A 16468-nucleotide genomic window follows, 5' to 3' on the forward strand; every position below is an offset into this window, starting at 1 on the left:
CCCAACCCAACGTGTCATCCCTGCCACAGACACATTGATATTAGAGATGGAAAATCCCCATTAGCTCAGGGAATCCATAGTCCTGTGGCCGGGGCAGGGCCTCTCTTCCCCAAATTTGCAAAATCCCTTCCCTGGGATCCCATGGGGGTGTCAGGTGGAACTGAAATTCCCTCTCTCTCTCTCCTCTAAGACATCAGAAGCACCTTGAGCAGGTATGTGGCTCTCTCTCACTCCCCCTCACACTTCACAATGCTGGGAAAGAGATAGGAGATTATGTTAGCGTCGCATCTCCTCAGGGCTCTACAGCCAAACATATGGGGAAGGTCAAGTCTCTCTGATCAACTTCATCCAGAGGTTCTCACCCTTGTACAAAAGACTCTGGAACTATCCATTCAGTGGGAAGGAGTGACCTAAGTTATATTCCAGAAATGTCACCTCCCTGGAGGACTGGCTGCCTCTGGATTGTGGGGATGGAATATGGGTCTGTCACTGCTGGGGCCCTGGTTCCCATTCAGCCCAGGATAGCAGTGGTCAAGAGTCTGTCCCACCTGAGGACTGTTTGGAGACCTGTGTGGAATGAACTGGGAAGGGGGGAGATGGTGTCTCAGTCTAGTTCCTTATGGGCAGATTTCTACATCACTTCACATGGGAACTTTGTGTCCATTCAAGCACGGAGGCCAAGGAGTGAATTGGCCATGGAGACTCAATTCCTCTTTTATCCCCAGATCTGGTCTCTCCAGGCCAGAGTTGAAGAATATTAATGGGACCTTCACAGGGTAGGTTGCACTGCCATGCCCTGTGCTGAACTTATAATGAGCCACTAAATAAAATATAATCACATGATTGTTTTTCTCTACAGGTGTGAGAAGGGGAAGTTCCAGCAACCAGAAGAAATTTCCCCTGAAGTGGAAAAAGGACTCGGTGATTTCTCCCAGAAGAGTATTCTCTCAAAAGAGATCTAGAGGAGAAATTGGGATGAGCCTCTGAGACTGGGAGGGGATGGGCTCTGGCCAGCTTGGTCATAATTAGAAGACATACCTATTGAATGAAAGGTGGAAAGCAGACAAATTGAGTGTAACAGGACGTCTCACATTAATTCATGCGTTAGCAAAGGTCACAACGCTGAGATCCAAATTTAGCAAAATGGCTTAATTTGGGGGTCCCTGATTTTCTCTCCCAACTACAGAACTAGCAAAGCCCCTGGAGGTCAGAGAAACAGGGATACGGGTCTGGCTGGATCTCAGGACTTCCCTAGCCTGTGCAAGGTGAGCACAGGTCTCTGCAGTCACTTACTAGGGGAGTCACAAACTGCCCCGCTCTAGCCCTTTGCCAATTCAGGGTGAATCTGGCCCATTGAGCCACCTTCTCCCAGCTCAAATCTACACACTTATAAAATGATTTTATTATGATTTGTGTGTCCGTCTATGGAGGACGAGGGACCCATTGTGCTGAGCTCTGTAGAGATGCTGAGAGAATAAACCTGAGGGGCTTACAATTGCGAGCCCTGACCCTGCAAACTCTTTACACACATCGCTCTTCTCCAACATCCTACCTTTCTTTGGGCAGGGCTGGGCTCTCCCATTGGACCTTCTCACTCTTTCATGGATGGAGGAGATGTTCTCCCTCTGACACCACCCCCCTCCCTTCTCTCTGGGCTGGGGATGGGGCTACCCCATCCAGTGCTGCCTCCTGCTCTCTGGTCTTAATTGGCTCTTCCCCAGTGCTGCCCCTTCCTCTCTGTTCCCTGGCCTGGGAGTGGAGGATGCTCCATTCCCAGCATTAGAGATACAGCAAGGAAGGTTTTAGTGAGGAGGAAGCAGAAGAGGCAGGTAATAGCTGTAAACCCCTGAGGGGAACCCCCACCCCCACCCCCACTAAAACCTTCCTGGCTGTGTCTCTGCCACTGGGAATGAAGCAGCCCCAGCAGGGGGAGGTGGGAGATGAAACCTCTGGAAGGAAATGAGAAACCAATGAAATCTGTCCCATTAAGCAGACTGAGGAACTGCAGTGACAGCTCTGCTCAGTGTCAGGTGCCCAGGACAGAGGCAGCTCCCTGGGACCCAGGACGGACCCAGCCAGGAGAGTGTGAGAAATGGTCCCAGCCTCCTCCAGAGCTAAGCTCTGCCCTAATGCTCTGATTCTCTCTCTCCCCAGTGAACGTGACTCTACATCCAGACATGACTCATCCCCAACTCATCCTGTCTGAGGATCAGAAAAGTGTGAGATGGGGAGACACACGGCAGCGACTACCCAACAACCCTGAGAGATTTGACCCTGAGCCCTGTGTGCTGGGCTGTGAGGGATTCACCTTGGGGAGACATTGCTGGGAGATGAAGGTGGGGGCTGGGGGATGCTGGGCTGTGGAGGTGGCCAGAGAGTCTGTGAGAAGGAAGGGACGGATCAGCCTTAACTCTAAGGGGGGGATCTGGGATTTGGAGGGGTGAAGGAGTCAGTTCCAGGCTCTCACCTTCCCTATGACCCCCCTGCCATTCAGCCAGGTCCCCAGCAGGATCCGGGTTTGTCTGGACTGTGACCAGGGGCAGGTGACATTTATCGATGCTGGGGATGACACCTCAATCTTCTCTTTCCCACCAGGCTCCGTTCCTGGAGAGAGAATCTGTCCCTGGATCTGGGTGCTGGGACCCCAGCTCAGACTGTGTTTCTGAGTCACAGGGGACAGGGGTGAGGGGGAATGTCCCACCTCAGTCAGTCAGACAGCGCAGGCTTTATGACTGCCTCCTGTGGAATTTCTATCATTCTGTCTCTGTGACCCTGGAGGCTGCATCAGGTCTCAACTCTGCAGCCTCTGCACTGCCAACCCATTGAGAGCATTGAGTGAGCGAGGTAGAGAAGCCAACCTCATGGCTCCAGGAATTGTGCAACTCTTCTGCCACTGTGTTCTGTGATCCAGGAGGATTCTCAGGATGCTGGGTGAGACAGTGTCAAAGAATCTGCCCCTGGTTCTGGGTGTGGCTGGGATCCTGGCTCAGAGTGTGTCCCTGAGACATGGAGGGTGGGGGGAATATCTCACTCAGGGCCCTGAAATCAGCCTCTCTAGCTTCAGATAAGCTTGTGGGGCGGGGCAGGGGAGGAAGCCGGTCAGTTCTGTTGTAGGAGCAGCAGTGATCTATATGCTCTATATAACCTGTAGGTTCGAAAGGTCTGTTACATCTCCGCCCCCTCCGCCTTTTTGTCTCTTCTCCCTCTCTGAATATCTGTGAAGTGGCTTTCCCCCTCCACCTCCCCCCTGGAATGCTGTGGGATGAATGGGCTGCTTGAACAGCTGGAAGATCAGGAGAGCTCCCAGGTAGACAAGGTGTCTGGGACTCTAATGAGGCAGCACTCACACACCCAGTGAATGGACACTGCATGGACACTGGCTGAGGTGGAGTGTGACCAAACAGATGCAGCCAAGTCATCTCTAGTCGCAGGCCATGAGGAGCAGGTCCTTAAAAGGGGAAGGGGCCATTTGCTCAGCAGTGCACTCATAAGCTTGTACCTCCCGTGGAGGCCCTTCATCCGGACCGCCTGGCCAGTGGTTCGCCGTGTTGCATTCCATCATGCCTCGGGAAGACTTATCTTCATCACACCATCCATTGCTGCACTGTGGGACACTTACCTTGAAGGATCCTGACACCTCCAGTGCTGTGCCTGTCCTGGGAGCATGAGTACGTGAGTGTGAGTGTAACCCCCCGCCCTCTTCTTTTGAGCTTTGCTATCAGTATAATAAACGTGATGCTTTCTGCCAAACTCTGGTGGGTCATTAGTCCTCCCTAAGCTTACTAGCTGGCCCAATTTCAGGTAACAAGTTCCAGGCTCTCACCTCCCCTCTGACCCCCCTGCCCCTGCGCCAGGTCCCCAGCAGGATCCGGATTTGTCTAGACTGTGAACAGGGGAAGGTGACATTTATTGATGCAATCAAAATGTGTGAGAAACGTTTGTAATGTGGAACACCTGCAGTTTGCTGCATGCCAGACCAGATGCTACAGATTATAACGGTTTAGTTATGGTCTGAATTAAAGAAAGCATTGAAATATCTGAAAATAAAATTATGACCTGCAACCACAAAATGACCCCTATTACTTGAGTTTCAGGAGTAATTGCTATTGTGCTCACACTGTATTTGTGTTACATTCAGGAGGCAGCATTTTATTGCCCTAGGCACAGGGCTAAGAAGATGGAGTCCCCTGAGAGCTGGCTCCTGCTCTGCCTCTGCTGCTCTGTAGATGAAACTCCCCCCATGGCCTGGAGAGCCACAGCAACCCCCCTCCCCAAATAATGAACCCCTAGAGACTGCGAGGGAGGCTGTACAGAGTGATCAGGCTGGGCTGCTGCGGCCCTGAGGACCATGGCACAGTTCTCCATTCACCCAAGTGCTGCAGAGGGGCTGCAGCCAGCACTCCTGCCCAGGGGCTGGGGGCACAGTGACTCTGGGAGGGTATGTCTACACTACGGAATTACTCCGAATTTACAGAATTTGATTTTGGGCAACCGATTGTATAAAGTCGAGTGCATGCAGCCACAGTAAGCACATTAATTTGGCAGTGTGCATCCATGTATCGAGGCTAGTGTCCATTTCTGGAGTGTTGCACTGTGGGTAGCTATCCCATAACTACCCCATAGTTCCCACAGTCTCCCCCACCCATTGGAATTCTGGGTTAAAATCCCAGCGCCTGATGGGGCAAAAAACATTATCGCGGGTGGTTCTGGGTACAGCCTCACCCCTTCCTCCGTGAAAGCAACGGCAGACAACCGTTTCACGCCTTTTTTCCTGGGTGACCTGCGCAGACACCATACCACGGCAAGCATGGACCCTGCTCAGCTCAAGTCAGCAGTCATGAACATTGTAAACACCTCACGCATTATCATGCAGTTTATGCTGAACCAGGACCTGAAAAACCAGGCGAGGAGGAGGCAGCTATGGCAGTGCGGCGACGAGAGCAATGAGGACATGGACATGGACACAGAATTCTCTCAAACCGCGGGCCCCAGCACGTTGGAGATCATGCTGGTAATGGGGCAGGTTCTAGCCATGGAACACTGATTTTGGGCCCGGGAAACAAGCACTGACTGGTGGGACCGCATAGTGTTGCAGGTGTGGGATGATTCCCAGTGGCTGCAAAACTTTCGCATGCGTAAGGGCACTTTCATGGAACTTTGTTACTTGCTTTCCCCTGCCCTGAAACGCCAGAATACCAAGATGAGAGCAGCCGTCACAGTTGAGAAGCGAGTGGCAATAGCCCTCTGGAAGCTTGCAACGCCAGACAGCTACCGGTCAGTTGGGAATCAATTTGGAGTGGGCAAATCAACTGTGGGGGCTGCTGTGATGCAAGTAGCCAAAGCAATTACTGAGCTGCTGCTACCAAAGGTAGTGACTCTGGGAAATGTGGAGGTCATAGTGGATGGCTTTGCTGCAATGGGATTCCCTAACTGTGGTGGGGCGATAGATGAAACCCATATCCCTATCTTGGCACCGGAGCACCAGGGCAGCCAGTATATAAAGCGCAAGGGGTACTTTTCCATGGTGCTGCAAGAACTGGTGGATCACAGGGGATGTTTCACCAACATCCACGTGGGATGGCCGGGAAGGGTTCATGATGCTCGCGTCTTCAGGAACACTACTCTGCTTAAACGGCTGCAGCAAGGGATTTACTTCCCAGACCAATTCGCCTATATATTTCCACTGAGGTTAATGGATCTTTTTTGACTGCAGGGATTGCAGCATTAATGCCAGATCGAGGGATCAGAGCAGTATATGCTAGTGTTTTACACATGATAAGTCGGGGAAGTTTCTCTTTATTTCCAACTTAAACAGAGGCTGAAATTAACCCCTAGTGAATTTCAATATCAGCTCTGCCCTGTAGTGACACATTGGAGGTGGGGTGTATGTGTGTGTGCTTGGGGTGTGTGTGTGGGGGGGGAATCTAACCTGTCTTGAAAAGTCAGTTTAATGTAATTTAGGACCACAGTAAAAACAGTAAAACATCTCAGTCAGACTCTGATGGTTATTACATGATGGTACTAGAGGGCTGAGCTAAGGTGGGTTGGGTGCCCTAACTATACATTTCCATATCTGACCATCTTTGGATTTATTTTATGGGGAACTTTAACTGTGCATTTATAATGCTCATTGTGTGGTTAACGACAACATCCCTGCAATGCATTTTACCCAAAGTCACTGATATGTCCTCTCCTCTGTAACTCCACTTTAACACAGTTTTTGTCAAGCGATAGATTAGATAATATCTATGCTGGAAAGGGGGAGGGGAAAGAGCCATCCAGATGATCATTACTTGTACCTTAGTCTCCTTCTTTACTTAACAATAAAACTTCCCAAGAAACAGACAGTTAATGTGACCATTGGGAACAAACACTATCGGAGCTGATAAGGGGAGTTTTCTTTTATTGCTGCCAAGTCTGAAGGTTAAATCAATTCCTGCTTCCAGAGATGGGAGGGACAAAGATTTTCACATAAACTGTGGTTCTAGGGTTTGAAGGACAATAATTCACAAAAAATTTGAAGCCAACATTCATATTTAGGCATCTAAATAAGTGGTCTGGCTTTCGAAGGTACTGAGTACTTGCACCTACCATTTAAGTTAGTTAGATGAGTTGTTGCTCCGTACCTTGGAAATCAGGGCACTTATTTAGGTGAGCAGGTCTCACATTTACTCTAAAATATGCAACATCTGCCCTGAAGCCCTATCAGGCTTAAAGCCTTGGAGATATGTGGAGATTCTTCCATGGATACAGACTTGGCTTTCTTCTGAATATTGCCCAGGACAGGGAACTCTGAAGACCTTGGGCAGGTCATTAACTGCTCTGTGCCTCAGTTTCCCCTTCTGAAATATGGGGATTATAACGTTCATCCACCTGTGAAAGCACTTTACAATTTGCAGTTGAAAAACTTGAATATCAGGGCTAACTATTACTATAGGTAGTGATGCCGGCAGTTCAGGATGCCTGGCAGTTCCCATTATAAGATTCTATTTTCAATTTCTGATAACTTTGATACACTTTCGCAGTTAAGACTAAAATTTTCCATGCTCGGTGTCTGCCTGCAGCTGAGCATTTCTGGAAAATTTCAGGAAAAATGGTTCAGCCATTTCTGAGAATGAGAACAGGGAAAAAATTATAAAAGGTTTAGAAAACCTGAGCTATGAGGAAAGGTTTAAAAAACCTGGACATGTTTAGTCTTGAGAAAAGAAGACTGAGGGGGGACTACTCACAGAGTAAATGTGAGACCTGCTCACCTAAATAAGTGCCCTGATTTCCAAGGTACGGAGCAACAACTCATCTAACTAACTTAAATGGTAGGTGCAAGTACTCAGTACCTTCGAAAGCCAGACCACTTATTTAGATGCCTAAATATGAATGTTGGTCTTCAACTATGTTAAGGCTGGTATAAAAGACACTGACCAATTATTCTCCATGTGCACTGATGGTAGAACAAGAAGTAACGGGCTTAATCTGCAGCAAAGGGGATTTAGGTTAGATATTAGGAGAAACATTCTAACACTAAGGGCAGTTAAGATCTCGAACAGGCTTCCAGCAGAGGTTGCAGAGTCCCTGATATTGGAGGTATTTAAGAGCAGGTTGGACAAACACCTGTCAGGGATGGTCTGGAGAGATGAGGTGGGTGCTGTAATATCTTTTATTGGACCAACTTCTTCCAATAAGAGATATTACGTCATTCATCTTGTCTCTTTAATATCCTGGGGCGGATACAACTACAACAACACTGCAGACAGGGATGGTCCAGGTTCACTTGGTCCTACCGCAGAGCAGGAGGCTGGACTTGATGACTTCCTGAGGTCCCTTCCAACCCTGCATTCTGTGATTGCCCTTGTGTAGCCGGGTGGTCACCCACTCCTGCCCTGAAGGGCTTCAAACAGCCTGGGGAGAGGACTGTGGCAGGGAAAACAGCTAATAGGCTGACTGAGGAAGCAACTGCAGCTGGGCCACGCCCAATCAGGCCTCAGCTGGCCCTATATAGGAGGCTGGGAGCCAGGAGCTCAGCAGTCTTCTTCTGCCGGGGGGGGGCGGGTATGGCTGCTGGGAAGCTCAGGGTGCCTAGAGTGAGGCAGGGCTGCGGAAAGGCCAGAGGGGCTGAGGCATTCCAGGCTGGCAACTCCCCAGGCTGCAGGGCCTTGTCCCAGGCCCTATAGAGGCACTGGGTTACAGAGAGAGGCAGCAGGTCCAGACTCAACCTTGCCTATGCTGAGTGGCTTTTACACTGCAGTCTGTGCCATGGAGTGGGGGCTTGATGATGACTGGCAGTAGCCCAGACTGAGGCAAGGTGGGGATTAGAGGGTTGGGGGTTCCCCAGAGAGGGGAGACCCAGAGGCAGAGTGTGGGGGTATTACCGGGGGCATCACCCCAGATAAAAGGGCACTGGGGTATGGGCGGGACATGGGGCCAGCGGCAAGCGGGACACCGGCCTGCAGAGCGTGCTCCAGAGGCTGGATGAGCTAATTCCCTGAGACACCAGCAGGAGGCGCTGCAGGGGTGCGTCCTGCACGTTTACACCTTGTCTAAAAAAAAATAAAAAATCTCACAGCTCTTTCACTGAGAAGGTCTCCTGCCTCCCTACTTTGGAGCAGGGACTAAAAATTTGGCAGGGGAGTCCACCTGGTGTCAGGGATGTGTCTTGTGCCGACCCAGTGAAAATCTGCCCAAATCTGGCCAATTCCTAAGCCTCTGAAAAATCACTGTTCACACATGCAGCTAAATTCTCTGTACTGAATGTTCTCCAGCCTCTCACAGCTCCTACCTGTGACTGATCTGCACATGTGCCACCCACACGGAGCAACTGAGCATGTTTCAGGCAAGACTGCAGGTGCTGAGCAGGAGGTTACCTACAATTGCACCTCCTGACTGCCAGGGGCCCTGTGGTGTCAGGCACTTGAACTGAGAGCAGGGAGACTCTCCTGAGTGTTCAGGTTGCAAAGTCGAGCTGTGAGTGAGGAAATGCCAATACTACAGTTGCCTGTGAAAACTTAATTCAGGCCTCTTCTGCATATGTATATGATACAGACTTTCATGACAAGGTCAGATGCTGTTTTTCCACAGGGTCTAGGATTTAACTTTATTTGAACTGCTGAGACTCCTCCCTTAGTTTCAGCCATCTGTAAGACACCGCTAAGCACCCCACCTATGGCAAACAAAGGGGGGTGGGCATGAGCCCAACCAGCAATTTTGAATCTGTTGGCAGAGGTTCCACAGGGTATTGTCTTTGGGGAGAGGCAGGTGAGTGGAGAAGCAAGACACAGACAGACAGACAGATACAGCTTGTACAAGCAGCTGGCAGCACAACCCTGGAAAACACCCAGAGGAAGTTTTGGGGGGCTGGCTGAAGAGTGGTTTGGGTGCTGTAAGCAAGGACACAGTCCCCTATTCTTGGCTCCTTCTGTGTTCAGGGAAACAGTTTTGTCCATTCCTTGTGAATAAACAAGATTGCACCAAAAGTCCCAGATTCCACCTTCAATTTCTCCTCCCACCTGGAAAACCAACAGAGCCCAAAATTTGAGTAGCTGCTCAGGCCAAAAGTGGTAGCGCTGTTTTATCTTCCCTCAGGAGCAGAAAGCTCTGGCAGAAGGTGCCATACAAACAGAATTTATTACTGTTATAGTGACCAGCGGAGAGCAGGAAAAGCAGATTTCAGAACTGACACGCCCCAGGTTGGCTCACATGGATCAAGGAGACTGCTGGCACCAGACCCGCCATCTCGGTGCTTGCTGAGGGTGTGTGCCCATCTTAGGGGACTTTGATCACTGTGCTGCAATCAGCCTGTCCCAGGGAGTCTATGATCATAACTTTCCAACCACTTTGTTACTTTCATTTTAGCAGCAGGTTGAAGCAGCAGGAGGCAGAACGTTCAGTTCAACTAAAAATACATTAAATGAATCAATAAAGTATGAAGAGTCTAGTCTGCAGCCCCTGGGCTCTGGGACTCCCTGTGCAGAATGGAGGAGACAGCCTCAGCAAGGGAAATGGACACTTATGATACAAGCACTTCCTAGAATGGCTGTGGATGGGAGCTCCCTGCAGAGACAGAAACAGCTGGCCAGCTTCTTTCCAAGGTGCAGCAGGTAAGGGAGCTCTGGAGTTTGGCGGGTCTGTCTGAGATTTCCTTACTCAGAGCACTTCTTCTCTAGAGCAGTGGTCCAAAAACTTTTCTGTCGCACCCCCCTTACCCCTCTCCATGCCCCCCTCTGCCCCAAGGAGCTGCGGTTGGAGCTGGGCCGGCAGCAAGGCCACAGCTCCCGGGAGGGGCGTGGGCAGGTGTAAGGGGGCCAGGCAGGGGCTGGAGCTGTGGCCAGGCCAGGAGCTGGGCTGAGGTCACAACTGCGGGGCAGGACAGGGGCTGAGAGTGGTGCCGGAAGCAGAGCTGCTGCCGGGGCTGGGAGTGGAGCTACAGCTGGGGCCATGGCCAGAGTACAGCTGGGAGCAGAGCAGGGCTGGGTGACGCTCCCTTCCTGCCCCCCATTGAGGGATGGCCCAGGGTCCACCGCACACACACCCCGCACAAATGTTCGCCACACAGTTTGGGGACCACTGCTCTAGGTGAGCTGTTACTGTCAAAGGGCCTCGTTCCTGGTGATCGCAGGGATAAGCCAGCGCCTCCTCACTCTGAATTTAAGCATGGCTGTGGAAATGTCCATGTAAATTCAGAGATATCTGCTCATTGGAACACAGACAGGGACACTGACACAGGGCTGGTTCTCCTTTTCACTCATCTGCTACAGTTACTAATATTAAATGTAGATAGGTGATCGGCCGCTTGCTGGATTGGGCCCCTCAGGCAAGTGTTCACAAAAAGAGTAGGCCTTCCCTCTAACCTCTAGCCCAGTGGTTTGGGTACTCACATGGGCAGTGGGAGACCCCCAGTTCAAATCCCCCTGTATCTAAGGGGGTAGACGGGATGTGACCTGGGATCTGTCACCTCTTAGGTAAGGGCCTTAACCTCTGAGCTGTGGGGTATGTCGATATGGGGCTTCCTCACTTCTGAGGCACGACCCCGCCAGACTACAGAGTTATTCTCATGTGGGTGCTCTCACTCTCTCTTGCCCAAATGGGAGAGCACAAGCTCCAGTATGATTCTGCAACCTGGTGGTTAAAACCCTCATCCAGTATGTGGGAGACCCAGGATCCAGTCCCCCACTGCAGTGATCCTCTCATTATTTATACACAGTGGAACGGCTTCACCGGGACAGACAGAGGGACCCCACAGCAGATATGCTGGAGCCCAGTGATTCAGGAACTGACGTGCAAGATGGCAGATCCCTGTTTAAATTACTTCTCACACTCTGCCTGACGGGGGACTTAAACCAGGGCCTGCCACACCCCAGGGGAGTGCCCTAACTGCTGGGCTAAAAGCTACGAGGGAGGAGCACCTCCTCCTTTCCCCACCCCCCAGCTTCTGGCTAAAATGGCAGAATTGCCCAGCTCCAAAGCCAGTCCCCCGCTGTTGGTCGCTACCAGAGCTAGGTGCCTCCCTGCAGCCCTGAGAGAGGGGCGGGGCTTAGCACACTCCCCCTCTCTGGCTCCTCCCCTGGGGTAGCTTGTGCAGCTCCCTGCCTAGTGTGCTGGCTTTTGTGAATGGCAGTCTAGGGCACCCACCTCTTCCTGTTCATTGTATGGGACCCTGGGCACCTAACTCAGGCTTTGTGAGTCCCTGTGATCTCCTAGCCACCTAAAAGTTAGGTGCTGTCGCTGTGATGCTGAGCTCACAAAGCCGAACTCCGGCCTGCGTCACTAAAGTGACATTCCACAGCGAGGGGGTGAAAGAGGAGAAGAGAAAAACCTTGGCCCAGATTCAGTGAATCCCTCCCAGCCCCTCCTGAGACTGCAGGGCCATTGTCCCAGAGAGCAGGTTCTGTTACTACGGGTGTCTGCCAGGGCAGGGGTTGCTTCACCTCCCCTAGAGCTCTGTCAGTGGGAGTCATGGGGAGTGGGGGAGGCCATGAATCTGCACCCTGGAGCCCTGGTCAGGCTCCCTTCCTGGCCAGAGCTGGCCACTCTGTGGGCAACACAGGCCCTGGTGGCTGTCCCTGTCTAGGGGCAGTTCCAGGCACAGTCTGGTTCCTGGCTGGGAGGACTTGACACCACCGCACAGCCTGGCAGGAGCTGTACAGTTGGGTGCAGGGTGAGCCTGAGTGACTCTAACACTTTATCTAAAGCTCTTTGTCTGTCACAGCAGTTTGGATGTTGCAGATCCCAGGAGGCACAGCCATGCCTCACTGAATTCATCCCTAACATTCAGGGGTGGATCTAGGCATTTTGCCACCCCAAGCACGCTGCCCTCGCGGCGCCGGCAGAGCACCCCCCGCGGCTTGCCGCCCCAAGCATGTGCTTGGCGTGCTGGGGCCTGGAGCTGCCCCTGCTGACATTGCACCAATGCTGGAGTCAGTGAAGATGGGTCACTGACACATAAAATCACCACAGCCACGTAGGGAGGTCCCCAGAAAGCCCTCACCTGGGACAGGTGTGGCTGGGAGGTGGGGCCACTTCGCCCCAACAATAACTTTATATTTAATATTGAAACGACTCCTCCACTTCCAGCTCTGGCTACTGCTCCCTCAGGCCTTGTCTACATTGGTTTTGTCTCTTAACGTGTCCCTGGATTGCTGCCATTGGTTTCCACGGGTGGTAGCCATGGTGCAAGCACTAATGAAGACAAGCAGCCACTGAATGTGGCATTTTAACCACCACGTCATCTAACCCTGGTCAGAGCAGGTGCAGACACGCCTGTTTCTCTGACTCCGTTCCCTTCTGGTACAGCACGTCTGACCTCCTCCCCATGCCCCGTGGAGCTGTCACTGCATCCCACTCACTCGCCGTCTGGTTTGTTATTTCTCCTGTTCCCCAGACCCAGCTACGATGACGGGGAAGGTTCTCACATTCTCCCCCGGCTCAACAGTGAGCTCCGCTCTGCCCGGCTACATCGCTGTCTGCTTCGCTCTACAGGTTCACAGGCTGGTGTCAGGTAGGAGCTGCGGCCTCCTCGCTGGGTTTGCTGCCTATTGCTATTATTGTTGGTCATCATCGTCCATCTCACATCACTGCCTTGTCTGATAAACAGCGTCTGCTCAACCCGCTGCCTGGTGTGTCTTTTGCTTGTTACACAACAATCAGCCACATGGAGAAACCACAGGGAACAGCTGGGTCCCCAGGAACCATGGTTACTATCTGTACGGAATCCTGTCAGGCCTACTACACACATGCTGCTGCTCTGACTGGTGGCTTCTAAAGCATAGCACATGGTGAGCATCATTACAGGGCCCACAGTCTATTTAAAGGGACACTACCCAATTCCTGTGCACTGCATTGCTGGACCGTATAAGTCACAGATCAGACTCTTCAGCCACAAACAAGTCATGAATCCCTGACTCTCCAGTTATGAAGTAACAACCCACAAGTCATTCACACTGTGCTAGGGCTAAGCACTAAATCTCATCTCAGAATGGGGATCTGAGGATATTTGCTGGTTTCTTCATTCTGTGCTCTCGGTGCAGCCCATTTCGTGACCTACTCCACACCTGGGGCTGCCTCCACAGCTACTCGGGCTCTGTGGTTTCCCCCCTGCTGTGGTTTCCAACCTGCTAATTTAACCAGTTGTCTCTGTGTCTCCTGATGCTGCATCTCTGCCCTGAGACCCCCTTTTCTGTGAAGTTCCATAACGGCTGGTTCTCTGCCCCCTGCTCTTTTCTATCTGCCTCCTCCCCACTCTCCATTATCTCACCTCTGACTTGCCTATAAAGCCACCAACTGGAGAGCGGTGATGAGTATCTGTTTTCACATCTTTACACCTTGCAGGCCCTTACACCATCCCTACACCAGCTGGGGAGGGCCCCGCACTGCAGCAGCATGAAAAGATCTTGGTGTATCAGAGAATCAGTCCTCCCAGTATCCTTTAACCCAAGGTGCCCAAGAGAAGGTTCAGCCCTATTCAGATATAATCAGGACATTGTCTAAAGTTCACATGTGACCTCTGTGTGACAGATATTGCAGCCACATGCGGCATTTAGGAGACTATCAAATTCACTTTATGAATGTTCCGTGTATTTTTCTACCCCCATCTATAAATAGTATCTATATGTGCTATGTGTAACTTTGTGGGCTCGGGATTGTAATCTACTCCATGGGAGATGGTCACCCCATCTCCTCCAGGATTTACACACCATGGGGAGTAATTACTTCTGGGACAGGTGACAGCTCCAGAGAAGTGCCACCTCTAGGGAGAATTGCACAGACTAGTTCAGACCAGGTCCCCAGAAGCCAAAGAGAACAAAGATTTTTGGAACAAACCCTTGAGGCCTGGGAACTTGGGCTACAAACTGACAGGATCTGTTAACCAAGAGGGCAAACCCTTAGAGAAAAGTTTGAAAGACTTTGGACCCTACCAGAGAGTCCCATGTGCCAGATGAGAATCCTTTGGGATAAGTGTAACGTGTTCAGACCTTCAGTTGGTTTATGGTAACTTTTCTCTGTCAGGCTTTTCTACTTCTATGTTCTGTGCTTTGGAAGAGCCATTTGGTTACTGGTAGCTGCTGGCACATGCTGTTCATAGCCCTGGGAGTGAAAGCAAAGTGCAGGTGCTGGTCTTTGGTCAGGCCTGCTGGGAAAACCACAGTGAATTGCAGGGAGACTGCAAGTGTAAAACCCCCATGTGGAGGGAGAGGTCCCTGGGTCCCTGCCCAGGAAGAGGTGACAGCTGGCGCTCTGAGACCTAAGGGGACATTTCTTGAGCAGGCCACAGAGGGGGTCAGAGATGCAGTTACCGCAAGCCTGTGACTCTCTGCACTCATAGACATGTGTAGGGAACTGCCTGGATATGGGGTGTTGACTTCTAACACAAGGTGTTCTCTTACTGGTGTCTGACTGCTGAATTAATGCCACCCCCAGCTCCTCACCGGTTTAACTTCCATTTTTTATTGTACAATTTCACAGCACAGTTCACAGTGACTGGACCTGACCATCCAGTCACTGCCTCCCTAGGTGGGGAGGCCGTCCTGTCCTGCCACCTCTCCCCCAGGATGAGCGCTGAGAACATGGAGGTGAGGTGGTTCCGATCCGAGTACTCGCCAGTTGTGCACCTGTACCGTGATGGGCAGGATCAGTACGGTGAGCAGATGCTGGAATATCGAGAAAGAACTGAGCTCTTGAAAAACGACATCACCACTGGGAGAGTTTCCCTGAGAATACGTGATATCCAACCCTCCGACAATGGGCAGTACAAGTGTTTTTTTAAATCCAGTGTGTCTTATGAAGATGCTTTATTGGAACTGCAGGTGGCAGGTCAGTGACTTCTTCTGATACTTTGATGTCTTCAAAAGGGTAATAAGGGGTCATTGTGAGATGACAGCTGATTTGTCTCATAGTGGGGCAGTAGCTCTGCTCTGGTTAAGGTTGATTCTAGTTTACTGTTTAACACAGGCCTGCACAACTTGTAAAGCGGCGAGGGCCATATTACTCCAAAGAAAACAGCTGAGGGCCGAACCCCCTCTGGCCCCGCCAACCCCCCCCCGGCGCTGCCAAACCCCCGCACCAGCTGGGATTGATCTTGGCTGGTGCCTGGCACCTACAGGGTTATAATGGTTGATGCACAGGGTCCTGTAGCCCAGAGCCTGGTATAAGAGTGGGAGAGTTGGGGAATCCCCCCCCGCAGATGGTTAAGGGCAGGAGGCCTGACCCCTGAACCAGAGAGACCGGAAGGGGACAGGTGTAGCTAGTTCTGTAATGGTGAAGTGAGGTTTAGGTCAGGTGCAGCAAACACCAGACTGCTGACAATCCCCATGGCAAGGAGACACCTCTGTGCACTTCTACTGACACAGCCTACAGACCTCAGCACTGAAATGTGGCAAACGTGATCCCTCTCCTCACATTGCAGTGACAGCTCTGCCAGCCTGCTTGAATGAATCCCTCCCCCAGTCACTACAGCGACTGCGAACACGGGGGAGGCAGTGGGAGTGCAGGCAGAGAGATGCTAGAATCCAAATCTGAGAAACACAACACCAGCAATGGCACCTTCTCACAGCCCTTCCTCATGCCTGTGTATTATGGCACCACACTCACTGAACCGTGCCCTGTTGCCAGTCCAGGAGGCAGAGTTAAGGTTGCAGGGCTGGGGTGCTGTAAGCCGTTACTTTGTATCTCTTGGGTTTCAGAAATTTAACTTTAGCCTCTCTCTGCATTTTGGAAAGGCACAAGGCCCTGCCGGGCAACCGTAATTCTGCATTGACGAGTATCTGTTGGGAACTAATATGTAACTATAGAGCCCCTGTGGCCGAGATGGAGTCTGCTCTGCAGAGCGGCTCCTGCCAGGAACAGGGACACAATGGAGCACAGCAGGGTAACTCCCTTCCAACCCAGGGCACAGGAGATGCGTTAGGGAGCATGCAGGGTCATGTGCTCACCCAGATTTGCTGCCTGGCTAGTAATACTGCTGAAGCCAGCTGCCCTCTCT

At 51.5% G+C, this 16468-nt stretch overlaps 1 pseudogene; it reads left to right on the forward strand.

Annotated features, from left to right (window-relative positions):
* Nucleotides 1–12882: 12882 nt before the first annotated feature.
* Nucleotides 12883–16468, forward strand: part of LOC123345326 — a 33950-nt pseudogene continuing 30364 nt past the window's right edge.

The sequence above is a fragment of the Mauremys mutica genome, chromosome 12, assembly GCF_020497125.1.
Source record: "Mauremys mutica isolate MM-2020 ecotype Southern chromosome 12, ASM2049712v1, whole genome shotgun sequence".
Classification (NCBI taxonomy): domain Eukaryota; kingdom Metazoa; phylum Chordata; order Testudines; family Geoemydidae; genus Mauremys; species Mauremys mutica.